Here is a 15,029-nt window from a genome sequence, read left to right as displayed (position 1 = left end):
AATTATCCGTGAATTATTCCGAAAGTGATAGAATGAAGACAAAACTCTAGTAATAAATTTCAAATCATGCGAAAGTTGACTCCATAATCTTCCCTTCGTCGAAAGATCACCAATTGCCGTAAGATTAATGAAGTTTGGCTACGTAGACTCGGACTAGGGTTGGATGGTTTCATATCGTGGTATACCTGAGCAGTCAGCAAATGGCAGGTGAGGCATGCAAGGGGTTGGCATAAAGTACAGGAGGTCAAAATTCCATACTTAGGAACTTAAAATTTATCATATTAATGATTGCTGTAGGGGGTTGTTTTCTGGAGAAGGCCATGCAAACTGCCACCAACATCTTTCAAAGCTACAGGGAGAGCTGTAGCTTCCTCGCTCTCTTCCCTTTCGTTGCATATTTGAGCAAGATTTGCTGTCGAAATTTCATGGAACTAACAAATTGAGACCGCACGAAGGGTCGAGGATTGGCATGCAATGTAAGTGTTACCTACTAGCTAAGAAGAATCATCCACGCAATTACAGTCACGTAAACCCAGTTTTCACTCGTGTTTTCCTCCTCTTTCTTCTTCCGTTCCGTGGACAATTTTTTGTGGAGCATCTTAAAAATTAATATTTTTTGCATCCTTAATTTTGCTTAATATCGGCACTGTACTTTATGTATATCGAGCCACCTCTTTCATCTGCATTGTAAGACAAGAATTGAAATCAATAGGAACTGCCTTCGGCATTTTATAATTTTTCTCAATTTTGTAATGTGTGTTTTTCCCAGCGGACAATGGAAGTGAATGTTACTCGGGTTTCACACTTCTCCATATCTCCTTCCGACACAATGATGTGCAAGTGGCACATTGAAACGTTGAAAGGAGAAATGGAGGAACTAACCAGGTGTAAAACCAAAGAAATATTCAATTTCTCAATTTTAATTTGTCATTATGATATGTAAAACTTAACATGAGAGATTAAAAGCGTGGCTTATCTTTAATCTGTTCCAGGAGAACCAAAGCAATATTGAATACATCATACTTTTATATTTGTACAATACACAGATTATTACATGCTTTGTGCAAGCGTTAAATACGAGACATTCGAGGCGCGTGAGTCACCCTCCTCTTCTCCGCTTCTGCACAGGGACGACACTTGTCTCGTTATCCAGGGGAAGCCCTTCATTCCTTCGCGGCCTTTAATGTCTTCCCTCATTTCGCACACCCCACTCCTTCTTCACACATCTCCCGACCTCACACCAGTCTTCTCCTGCTCAGTTTACCGAGGCCTCTGCGTCGCACCCCGTCTCAGCGTTATAAAAACGGGAGAGGCCCACCTCCTCACCGTCGCCGGCTCTCTTATCTCCATCCGACCGCAGCCCTTGCTTCGAACCTTCCCAATCCTTCTCTTCCCACACAATTCATTCCTACAAAATTCCATCTCCTCTCATCGCCAAACTCTTGGTAATTAATGCTAAGCTTTGCTTATTCCAATTGGATGGTTTATGTAAATAACCAAAATTAAATTAGAAGCTTCATAGTATCTTGTCATAATTGTCTCCATACTTTGGAGAGGACATCTCTTTGCATAGTATGGAGACAATACCTATTTACATGGGAGAATAGGGATAGGATAATGGCTCTAAGGTGCTAAATTCATCTTCAAGTCTTGCAGTTATTTCAAATCTACCGTAGAAGTCGTCGTATAGCCGTGTGACAGAAAGTAAGAATGAGAAGACACGAAAAAATGTTATAATATGATTTTTAAACCAGTATTTTACTCTTTACCAAGAGTAAACCGTAGAGAAGGTAGTTAATGCCAATTATCGGCATATTTTAAAGAATTATTTTCCCAATAGTATGAAAGTATCTCCATAGTATAGCGACAATATGTCTTTACAATACTAATTTTAATTAGTTTTAACGGCCTTATGGGTGGCTTACCCGTGAAAGAGAATTAAAGGCTGTTTTTTTAGTATACTATAAAATAGTTTTGTGTCTTTCAATATTCATTTATGCCATATGGTAGGAAGAGGTTTTCTATGTCATACATGATAAAATAGCTAGTATGGAAAATGACTGCAGCAAGGTCCTCTCATTACCCTGTCCCGATCCTTCCCACCATTCACTCTTGCTAAATTCTCTCACATTTCTACCTCTCTCCCTCCTGAAATAGGACCAAACTTTTCATTTGTCTCACACAACAATTTCCTCGGAGAGACTTCATCACATTTTTGTCTACTCCTTTTTCTCTGTCCTTCAAGTTTTCCCACTCCAGAGTCCTTCATGTACGACCTAAAACCTTCCTTCTTTAGTCTACTTCTCTATTCCTCCCTACCTTACTCAATGCTAAAGAAGATTTGTGGTTCCTTTACACCATCCAGATCTCGTTAGCATTTCAAGCCCCAAATTCTTCCATGGCGTTAATTGGATTCCGGAGATAATCAAATGCACTCAGAAGGATTAACAGTAAACTTAAACAATTTAATGGTTCACTCGATGATGATAGAAAATTTATCTTTTAAATTAATAAGCTATGTTACTCTTTGGCCGGCAGTAAAATCAAACTCATTACAAATGTGAAAGCACAACCGAGGTGTAAACTACCGTGAATTAATCGCTCATAATGCAAGTAGTATATTCTTGTAAATGTCCTTTCCTACTCTTTATTCCTCCATTCTACAATGATCTTCTCTATCATTTGTCCGCGAAATCCATTTCCTCATAGGACCTTCTCATTTCCTCAATGACTTATCCGTCTTTCTGATTTTATAGCTCAGCCTCGTCCCGTGGCTCTTTCTTAAGATACCTTATAGGCCCCGAAGTCAATCTCAATTTCCCTCGCTTCCCTTCTTGCCTACTGTACTGTATCTCCCAATGGCATTCTTAACCCGCAAATTGTTTCACGTTTTCTCCCTTAAGTGCCTGTTGGAATTTCTAGGGCAATTTTTTTTATAATGGTAAATTTAATTCCTCAAAAAAACGCGCGTATTCAGAAGGAAAACTAAAAATAATGTTGGCCATATGTTTCAAAAATTTTGGGTTGAATATATTAAAAATGCAACAATATTTTGTTTTCGGCGCAAACTAGACTTTAATTTCTTTCCTTGAAAAGAGCGAATTTTTCCACTAAACGCTGATCACATTACTTGGAAAAACGTTGTAGTGAAATAAGTTTGATAATAACGGTTTTTATTTAGGCTCAAGAGAATGCAATTATTTCTTCCATCATATTTTTTTCATATTTTATGGAAGTAAAATTCTCTAACCGTCACGAAAAAAAAAAATAATCTGACCAGAAAACGATTATTCAGTACGGGATAAGTACTTGATATTGTAGAATAATTAACAACTACTACCAAAAACCGTAGACCATTCACGTTTTTCAAATATAAGATAATAATAATAGTTTCAACATCTGGCAATGAAGCTGTACAGTGTGCAAAATATTATTTCTTGTCCTGACATGTCCTTCCGATTCTCTTTTGCAACGTACCACGATCCGTAGCTTACGCGCCCTAAAATTCACTCTTGTTGGGGTTCAGCCACATTGAATGAAATAAAATTCTTCAGACCGTTAGTAGCAACAAAAAAAGTCTAGGCTGGAAGCGTTTGTAATGTGCTGCTATAAGGAATCAAAAGTGGTGCTATTATAAATGAAATTCGTAAAAATAAAATAAAAGATTTAAGAAAAACGAGCTTTAACCAAAAACTGTATAAAATAAGTACACTAACAAGTGAAAATATGCTTTTGATACTCTTATGAAAACGCGCGGGTGCTTGTTTTCTTTATTAGGCATGAGCGTAGAAGAGCCTGATAGGTGATTACGAAAACGACGGTCCACAAATTTCAACCCGGTATTTAACCCGGGCAAAGTTTAGCTGCCGGTGAATATATATATAACACCTCCTCAGCTGGAATGAATGTGCGTGGGAACAGTGGCTTAACTAAGAATATGCTTTGGGGCTTTGAGGGGGGGGGGGAATGGCTTGGAGTGGCGATAGCCCCCTCAAGGCAAAATCTGGGAAAATTTTTGAAAAATGATAGGCCTGGGTATACATTTTACATCATTGTGGCACTAAAACTTTAGATTTTAGCGGAACAGTTATTAAAATTTATAAACTAGGCAATAGTTTTAGATAACTTTTTTATTTCTCTGAGGCTTTGGGAGGGATCTATCCCCTCATACATACCATTTTTTATGCCACTGCGTGGGAAGAATGGCAAAACAAGCGTAAAGTACCAGTAAGAAAATCATCAACGCACCTATGAGCTCAAGGCCCAGCTTGTAATTAATTACCAAATGTTTGAGTGAAAAATATTTGTATTTTTAAGTTACGAAATAGTGAGGGATGAGAATGTCCTAAAAAGGCTACGAGAGAAGAAGAGGATAGTGAAAACTCCAGGGATTTGCAGATGATTTGAGAAGAGACTGACCATTTCAGAGGGCGAGCAACAAGGAGTTGAAGATAAATGTGATTTGGGAAATGAATGAGAAAGATTAAGAAAGTAAGAAAACAGATGAGGGATATCACGACCACGCCCAAGTTATTAATCACTAACTCAATTAATGCAAGTTTTAATCCTCAGACTTGCGTTTATCCTATAAGTGCCGCATTTATCTCTTGCGGGATTTTTTAAGCCATTACTTCATGGCTCTAGACTTACAGTTTTCCCACTCCTTCACATTCTATACAGCCCTATCTATTTATCTATCCATGTATTCTCTCCTACCCAACGGTTGAGACTTAGCACTAACGACAATACATGCAAGTTCCTCTGTACTAAAATGAAAGCCTCATCATGAAACTCTTCATTCTTCAATTCAATATGAATTTTTACACTAAACACTGGTGACCAGCATTTTTCCAGGTAACTACACATCTACCATGAGAGGCTTTTTCTGAAATGTGACACATTTCTATTTTTCCTCTAAAATATGTGTCTAAAACCCGAGGCGAGACGTCTTGTGACGCGGACACAAAAGATATGTTATTAAGCCAAGGTAAAGAATAAAAAAGGAAAAACCAAATGCATTGCTGATGAACTGAGAAGAGGATAACTAATAGAAAGGATGAGGACCAAGGAGTCACAGATAAATGCGTTTCGGGAAATAAAGGCACAGAGCTCGGAAGAAATAAGAGTAAGGTGTAACAGGAAAGACAGCGGCATAACGAGAGGCCAGAGAGAAAAGATTTTGTTGAAAAACCTATTAAAACATTCTCCTCTGAAGTGAAATTTATGGTAAAATCATCATAAAATGCTGGATGTATTTCTTGACCTTGGATGTTATGCAAGGGAAACTTTTGAAGTTAAAACCAATGAGGGGTGAGGGAACTTTGAAGCCGTGTTCAAAGTTCACCGAGGTTATTAACAGATTAAAACGAGTATTTCGGAGTGTGAATGACGTGACTCATGGGAGAGAAAGGTAAGGAAAATCATCAACGCACCTTTGAAGCCAAGGGCCAGCTTGTAATTAATTAGCAAATATTGGGGTAAAAAATTTATATTTTTAAGTTGTGAAATAGAGGGGGATCAGGAGGTAATAATTCCTGGAGAGGTGCTGAATGGCTTCGAGCAGCTGTCCCAAAACTTTTATATGCGTGAACTAGTAACTTTCAGTACTAATAATTCGAGAATCTATTCTAAGTAGATATTTTTCACTACTAAAATCTATATTTCGAAAGTTTTTCGACTGAATAATGAAAATAGTTTTGCATAAATGGTGTTTTTTTAGAACTTTCGATTTTTTCAATCAATCAATCTTTTGGTTCACGTTTTGATTTTTGTAGAAGGGTCGAGATTTTAAGTTCGAGTAAAAATCAGTGAGACCAACAGTTTTACATCACTACTCCAAGATTGGAGAAAAATCACCGATTTCTCCATGAAACGCCACTTAATGTAAGGGAATGGTGCCTGCTCATATTGATTAATAATGTTGATAAAATTCGGATGTTCCAATAAATAGCTGAAATTGTCTATTTCATTAAATTAATTGAGCTGCAATATGTTTACCTTTAATAGACAACAATATGCATCAACGTCAAATATTTTCTCATTTTTCACGAGTGGTGTAAATACTTCATGTTTTGTATATTTTGAATGCATTTCTCCTGCATTAAATATGCTTAGATAGTGCAGATGAGCTGTCACCAGCCGAAATTAATCCGTCGTATTCAGTTTATTTCCTAAAACTTTTTCACGAAACCTATTTTCTCCTCCAAAACCTAATTCCACCTCAATCCTGCAGTGTTTTCGACTAAACCTTCCCCTCTCCCTCACTCTGACTATGAGAGAGGGTGAGAGTTTCCAAAAACTCACTCCCTACCCTCAGAAGAGCAATGAAACTAATCCTTACTCACCGGATCATTAGCCAAGATGGGGTCCGGATGGTAGAAGCGTGCGAGGAGAGGAGAAAAGGGCGGGGTAGAGTGAGCCAATGCTATTTAGGGTGGAATGGGGGAGAAAGAAGCGAGGAATTGGGCCCTAGTGAGAGAGTTGGATCTTGAAGAGGAGGTTCAGCGAGTTCCGTTTTCCTCAGCAGATCCCATACACACGCCTCTGCGCAGTGGAGTAGCCAGGAATTTTGTTCGCGGGGGGTGCAAAAATAGGGGGAAAAATTTTTGAAAACCTGGGTACGTTTGAAATGGGGAAGAAGTGGAGGTGACAAAGCGGGTTCCATGTGTAAAAAAAAGAGAATATTCTGCGAAGGGGAAAAGAGGAGTCAATGATAATGGCTGTAACCGTGTGAGAAATCGTAATAATAACAATAATAAAAAACATCTTTATTGGGCGAGATTGGGACTAAGTCCAATATTCCATCTAACCCCTATCGTATATGTGATACAGGATAGTGTATCAGTGCATAAGGAGCAGTGGGGTAGCCCGGAATTTTTTGCAGGGCCCAAAACCAGGAGGGAAAATTTTTTAAAACCTGGGTACTAAGTAGGGGGTTTTGAACTAATTTTAACACATTTCATAATCGAAAAATGTCATAATTTGTTAAAAATAATATTTCGTAAATTCATGATTTTACAATATTTTTCTCTTTTATGAAGGAAAAAAATTGCTGTTGTATATTTCGGGGGGAGGTCCGGACCCCCCCCCCCCGGACGTCACTGCCTCTGCGACTCCATTTCCCTTACCTTTAATTAACTTCCCTCCCACGATCAAACGCTAACTAGAATGTTTTTTTAAACCATACATTTTTCGTAAATTCATTTGAACTTCCATATACTTTTAATATTCATCTTTTACTCTTTTAAATTGTTTTTCTAATGGAAATTTTATACATTTTAACTCAAAGTTTAATTTTTAACCCCAATCTATTTATTTTTATATCCATTTATTAATGTGGAATGCAATCGTTTGGCATGCAGGCCAATTACTATGATTTGTATTGCAGTTCGAGTCAAGTCCGAAGGTCTGACCAATGGACAATATTCGTCCTTCGCTGAATAAAGTTGATACATTAGGCAGCCTCCTCGTAGATTATTGTGACAAAAAAGTCGAAAACAAATATATATCAATGCCTTAAACTCTGTAAAATAGCCCTGGCAAAGGAGTACGGATTTTGGCCATTCCCGAGCAAGGTTAAATGAACCCTCTAATAGGCGCAATTTAATCTGTGGGATGATGTAACTGACAACAGAAGTTTGAGAATATTATAACTGGCTGAGAAATATTTTATCCTTGTGAATAGCATTACCTTGCTGAGTGTCAAAGAAGCAGCCTGATAATGTTTTCAAGAAGTTAAATATTTTGATCTGAGGTTTACACGGCGTTTCTTCATATGGGTCTTGGCTTCCGGGCGTTCCTCCGCGTTTAGATGTCCATAAGTGACGACAGTTTCTCCAGCCATCCTGCTGGCGTCTTATGGTCAGAAGTAGCGATGCATAAAATTTGGCCGTCTTATATAGGTACCTTGGGGATCAGAGGTCGATTCGGGTTGGTCGATTCTGAATCAGAGCCCACCTGAATTCTAACCAATCAGAATCGACCTCTGATCCCCAAGGTACATATATACTTACTCTTACTCCCAGGGCCATACATATCTAAGTAGATATTTGGCCGCACCAACAATCCTCTTCCATCTATCTCTATTTCCTGCGTCCTCCTCGGTCGCTCCTAATCGCTCCAGGTCTACCTTCACTTGGTCCCACCACCTTCGCCTTGGTCTTCCTCTTGGCCTTCTTCCTTCAGGATTCCTCATTATAACTTGTTTTAAATGATTAGTGTCCTCTCTTCTCAAAATGTGCCCAGCCCATCTAATTCTTCTACATTTAAACCCGCACACTACATCTGGATCCTTGTATAGCTCTCTTAATTCTCTATTGTGTTTTCTCCTCCACTCTCCTCCTTCAGAGATTGGTCCATATATTTTCCTAAGGATCTTATTTTCAAAAACAATTAATTTTCTCTCTTCCTTTTTATCCAGTTTCCAAGTTTCACTTCCATATAACAGTACGGGTCTTATGATTGTTTTATATATTCTGATTTTAGTAGTGTGTGATAGTAATTTTGAGGACATGAGTTTGTTGCAGGCGTAGAAGCATCTGTTAGCCAGATTTAGCCTGTTTTGTATTTCTATTGCTTCTTTGCTTTCTCTTGAAATAAAAACGCCTAAATACTTAAAAGAGTCCACTTTTTCAAAATTGTGGTTGTCTATGTAGAGAGGATTTTGATTTCTGTTCATTTCATTTCTTGTAAAGTGTATATATTTAGTTTTTCCATCATTTACTTTTAGTCCTAGATTAGCTGTTTCTTCCATGAAAAGTTTTGTAAGCCGGCGTATGTCGTCTAAATTTTCTGCTAAAATTACCACATCGTCTGCAAAAGCAAGTATATTTATTCTGGAGCCAATTGTTACGCCTTCGTCCATTTTTGCTACTTTTTGAAGAGCTTCTTCTATTGCTGAGTTGAATAGGATTGGGGATAGTCCATCACCCTGTCTTACGCCTGCCTTTATCCTGAAAGGTTCCGACACCCGTGCATTTATTCGTACTGAGCATGTGGAGTCTGTCATACTTGTTTTAGCGAGGTTTATTAGCTTTTTTGGAATTCCGAACTTGTCCAACTTTTCCCACAGTCACTCTCTATTAATACTGTCATATGCTTTTTGGAAATCGATAAATATTGCAAAAAAATCTTTATTAAACTCCCAGTACTTCGATATAATTTCTTTGAGAATAAATATTTGATTTGTTGTGGACCTGCCTTTTACAAACCCTGCCTGGTGATCTAGAATTATTTCACATGTATATTCTTCAATACGATTTAATATTATCTTAGATAGGACTTTATAAGGAATGCTAAGGAGTAAATTTTATGCATCACTACTTCTGACCTAAAGACGCCAGCAGGATGGCTGGAGAAACTGTCGTCACTTATGGACATCTAAACGCGGAGGAACGCCCGGAAGCCAAGGCTCAAGTTAAATATTTATAAAAAAATGTTATATATTCCAGTTTTGTAATGCAAAAGTGCAATGATAAATGGAAATGTATTCTAAAAACAAAAATATACACAAGTTTAGTGAAAAGTTTAGTTTTATATGTTATCCCCTGAGATTGCACAAAAATTGTATTATTTAACCCTTAACTACTGGCGCCGGGTGATGATAGATCCCCAGGCTGGTAAATTCGTTGTTTACTTCCAGGGTGATTTGGCGACATCGCTTAGCTACTTCGCAGCTTCAAGTCTACTCCCTCCCTCCCACCAAATTAGTTTTTGTCAGTCTATCTCACCCTTGTGAAGTGTAAACATTGTGCAAAGTGATCTGGGGACTCCGTATGTCCCCGCGCCACTAGTTGCGTTAACCTCGTTTTTTTTTACATTGAAGTAATTGCCATTTTGAAGTGAAGTGGTGTATATTACTCCATTTTGAATTTTGTTATAATAATTGAATTATGATATCTCAGGATCTGGATGAAGAGAAAATTAAATATGATTTTACGTTTGCACAAAAAAATGCAAGATTTTTCCTAAAAATATGAAAAAATATTATACATTGAAAATATCAAAATTTAATAATCTACAACTGTGAAAAACAGTTTAAACTTTCAAAAATGCGTGGCGGGTTTTGAAAAATATCATTAGTCATTAAGAAATCAAATAAATAATTTGGGGATATGGTATATCCCCACGCCAGTGCTAACGTCTCAAAAAACCGTGCCAGTAGTTAAAGGTTAATCTGACAAATGAATTGAGGCTGAACATGGTAGGATTTGCGTTGCGTCTATCAGATGGTTAAAAATAAAGTCAAGTCACATACCTGCATCAACCCTTACCCCACAGATTCATCCCTCTTCTCCTTCATCCACAAGTTTCCTTCCCCTCCTATCATTTTGAATCTCCTTTCCCATCGCTAATCTTCCCTCCCGCTCCACTGCTTTCCACCAGATTGAGCCCGTATCTGGCTTTGAAAACTTGTTGCTCCCTACCGATACGTTCGCATTTCATGTCCTCGCGAGGAAATGGATTTGATTAATATTTTATCCCACCTGAACTCGGGTGTGTCTGAAGTCAGATATCTTAATTTCGATGGAACCTACGTTTATATGATGATCAAAGAAAAATACTTTTCCCTGCCTACATAGATTAATAATTTTGATTAAATTCGGAGGCTACTTGTCACTTATAGCTACTGAAATCGTACAATTATATACAATAATTGAGAATCGAGGAAGGTTTTAGCAGGTTTAGATACATCCGCATTTCATCAAAATCTTTGCTTGATGTGAGTACGGAAAATTATTTTTTAAATTGATTATTATAAAAATTCAAAATTGATTTAATGCTTTTCAATACGGATGCTAAAAACATGGGCGCTAATGGTTCTTTTAAATTTTCTCTCTGGAAATTACTAAGTAATATTTTTAAATAATACGGAGTTTGAGTCGAGTGGCATAAAAGCTGCGCAGAGAAAAATTTGCATTTGATTTTTAATCTCAGTGGAATTAATTTGCAAATATGCTTTAACTTGGCTGTATGTGTAGGCTATCAGGGATGTTAGTTCCCATCGAGAAGAGAAACTAGCTCGCAGTCGACTATCCTGATAATCACCCCTTCTTAACCTCCTTCCGACACCCCGCGGAGTTGAAGGGTTCCATTTTGGCGTCGTCTCAACAAGGTGTTCGGCCAAACAATGTTTCCACTCGAAGGCCCTGGAGGTCGGTGCGGAGGCGGGAGGCACTACTTGTTGGAACGAAGAACCCTCCTTTGGATTAATCGGGGTTCTGGGAAGCGGTGGATTATAACTGAGGCATCAGCACTTCTCTCGTCACCTCAGGCAATTATCTCGCGCGATTTGACGGGAAGCTTTCCATTTTCACGCCCCGTGTCACCAGCAGACACCTATTCACCTTCCCCTATTTTTCACCCTATTTCTTTGCTCGTCCAGAATCGAGGACCATCCTCAAAAGCCTATCATGCACGGAGCCGATTGGTGTGAAAATAGAGATCATATGCAGGCAAATATGATAGGAAGACGGAGATTCAATTGAGAGGATTTTCAATTTAACACGTGCGCATTGCGAAATTTTGAATTCTATAAAAAATTATTTGATTTTTCTCGGGTTGATTTGTTTTTGACCCTTCATAACTCAGAGCTGCTTGAGAGAAATTAAATTTAAAAACTTTTCATTTTAAAAAAGTGAAATTTTTATCATCAATCATAATTATGGTGTCAGCCACCTATTTCAGCATTAAAATTTACAGCAAAGCACAGACTCAACATTGGGTTTTAATGTGTTGATCAATAGAAACTACAAATAGTTCGAAGAATGATCATACCATACTAATATATCCAATGTAAAACGCAGTTGATTACATTCTTTCATACATACCTACTAACTAAACGAGTCCGGTTAAACTTGTACATCCCACTGCCTCCAAACAGCCGAAATATTCTTACCTCATAAAATTGCACCGTACTCCATGCTTAATATTACAGCCAGTTGAATCTTTCACGCGGCAGTTAAAAAGTTAAAACACTAAAAAATGGTGGTTTTTACTACCCACCCCTCCTCGTTGACATTGTGTTCAAATTTGGTCATTATGTAATTCTAGAATTTTTGTAATTTTCCCTAATTCAGAAAGTAATTTATAACAATGTTCATATCAGCTGCCAGCTTAAGCACGATTTAATAATGTCAATCGCAATAATTAAAACCATGAATTTATTAAAGATAAATACAGAAAAGTACGATGAGTAGGATAAGTTGGCTGCATTTACCGCCCTACTTAAACACCTTATGTTATGACTACATTATAAATATGATTCTAGCATACATTGGAATAAGCACAGTAATTTCCGCAAACTAATCTCCTATAGTATCTATTAATTTTTAGGAAGGATAATCATCATCTAGACCCTATAAAATACAAATTTCTGATGTGTTTCCGATTTAATTAATAGCTTAATTTTTATAAAAAGAATAGGAGTCGAATAAGTTATGTTGTGATGTTTTGATCCAAAGAGTGTCTTGATTTCTCGGTAAAACTTTATTAAAATTAGAACCTGGTGGTGCCAAGAATACAGTCTTTGCGTATTAGGTTCTATCACATATCAAAACCTGAAACTTTAAATCGATCTCTCTGTGAGCTAGATTAATTTTCTAGGGTGGAGGACTTGGGTCTCATTACTCCAGGAGTTACTCTGGGATATTACCACCGCGCTATCTGGATAATGCCAAGCTGAAAAATGACCGAAATATGACCCATCAATATTCAAGTACACATCTCGGACTAAAATGTTACGATGAAAATGTCTACGATCTGAGCTGACTACCAACCTAACTCTTAACAGAATCATTGCTGCCGAGATAATAATATTTTCGACCGTCACAAACTTGACACATTCAGTAATGCATATATGCGATTCAATAAATTATTTCCTAAAATACGAATTTTAGTGTCTTATCTCTGTATTTCTGGCTCTGGATATAGATTTCTAAAAGCGTGCGATTCCACAGTTACTTACGTTTCATTTACCTCACTTTACCGGGAAAAATTACCTAAATCTGTAATACTTTTTCATTATTATCTTATCATGGAAACTATTTGGTAAATATATAATGAATAATTAGTAAATGTACATTTTCTGAATGGCTAAAAATGTCGAGTTCTTTTAATTAGAAAAGGAAAAAAACTGCAACTTATAAGGAATTTTTGAGTTTTTGGCAATAAAATTAAATATGATTTTAAATTATCTTAGATTGGCAATCATTTGTTTTTATATTTGGTAATATAAAGTTATTAAGAACAGTAGATCTAAAGAGTCGAGGATTTCAGTTGGTGCGCCAGTTTGGAGGATTTTTCGCCATTAGAACTTTACTACGCCATTCCAAGTTGGATATACTGCTATGGACTCCTAGTTTAATATTCAGCTTGATGACAATGGTGCGAGGGGCCGAGGTAGACCCAATAGCGCCGCTAAAATAATCACTGACCCACTTCGCCATACCTCAATGAATTAAACGATGTGATAAATTTAAGGATGGTAGCCTTCATAGACCAAAATAAACTATTCATGGCAAAATGCGGGAATCTGTTAATGAGTTCGTTCTCTTACTTAATTTCAAAGAGGCAAAAATCTTTATATTATAACTTCAACCTCCTACGGGAGCATTATTTCTTTCCTACTTTGAAATTAGCTGATTTTTAAGATCATGATGGTGAATGCACTCCCACATAAAATTATAGATATGTTTCGATGAATTTCAAGCATGACTATATGGGGCACTCTTGACAGAATAATTACTCACTATATCTCTTCAAGAGTCCTCAACTGGAGTTTCGAGTTTTTCGCCATAATTCAGAGCTCAAAGATCCGAGGAGAGAGGGGGATATATCCCAGCGTAAAAATCAAATTATTTGCTCATTTATGGGCACTGATACGTAGAATTCGATTGATATTATTATTCCATATTATTTTATATTTATCAGCATTATTCCATATTTCCCCAGCGAAATTTCTCACAAAAGCCTAAATTTCTGAACGACTGAATATTTCAAACATGCTTAATAGGCTATGCAATTATAAAAGCGGGAAGTCATCAATATTAATTATTATTTTATATATTAAATCGCATGGCCAATTAGGCTAAGAAGGAGGAGAATAGCAGTTCGCTAACGTTAAAGATGATGGCCATTTAAAATTTTTAGTACAGCTTATTTCGTTCCAATTGGAAAAAAATACGAGAAACTAAGAAATGCAACACATTTGCTTTGTTGAGCGGCAATAATGTGCATTTTAAGTGTGTAACACTTTTTTTTTGCTCATTAGCTATATTTTATGTCGTAAAACCATAACCATGGAGCCCTTCCAAAAATGAAAAATAATTACGATCTTCACGCTTCCTATGCCCCTGTACAAAATAACATGACTCCCCATATCTAGCAATTCCTTCGACAAGGAAAAAGTAAATGATTCATGACTTGCTTTAGCATATGCTTCAAGAGTATTATCTTGGTGCCAAATAATCTTCAATATTTCCCGGAATAAACTAATTAGTTTAAAATGTGGGTAGCATTAATAGTTGCGTTCTTTTTAAACAACCTTCACTGAAGTCACCATATATTTCTTAATTGACTGCAAGATCCTGAGGAAAGTGATATGCTAGGTATCCAATCTCTAATTATTTTCCAAGTAGTTAGTATTGAATGGCTGGAAATCTTTGTGGACTGACTTGAAACTGTAAAATAATTCCACTACCCCTTTAATACAGTTAAATATACGTACATATTTCATATAAGTTCAGCGAATATTGCCATTTATTCACAAAAAATGAAGGAGGAAGCTGCTGAACTTAGCAACCCACTAATACACCTTTTATTATGACTCCGTTGTAACAAATTTTAGCACAGTAACTTCCGCAAATTAATCCTTCCAGGGTATCCACCTATTTTTTCACGCAAGCATAATAATTGTCATTGGACCCCATTAAATAAAAAAATATGCGGTGGATTCAGAGTCTAATGTTCTCAAAAAAATCAAAAACTGAAGTGGTGCAAATTATAAAGGTTTCTAAGTGTTCCTAGAGCCA

General features: G+C 36.9%; 1 protein-coding gene across 2 annotated transcripts in view; it reads right to left on the bottom strand.

Annotated features, from left to right (window-relative positions):
* LOC124165657 (zwei Ig domain protein zig-8-like) overlaps nucleotides 1–15,029 on the bottom strand; it is a 313,548-nt gene that overhangs the window by 125,160 nt on the left and 173,359 nt on the right. The gene's annotated exons all lie outside the window — the stretch shown is intronic.

The sequence above is a fragment of the Ischnura elegans genome, chromosome 9 (genome assembly GCF_921293095.1).
Source record: "Ischnura elegans chromosome 9, ioIscEleg1.1, whole genome shotgun sequence".
Taxonomy (NCBI): domain Eukaryota; kingdom Metazoa; phylum Arthropoda; class Insecta; order Odonata; family Coenagrionidae; genus Ischnura; species Ischnura elegans.
The sequence above is the reverse complement of the archived record's forward strand: the minus strand, read 5'-3'. Positions and strand labels throughout refer to the sequence as shown.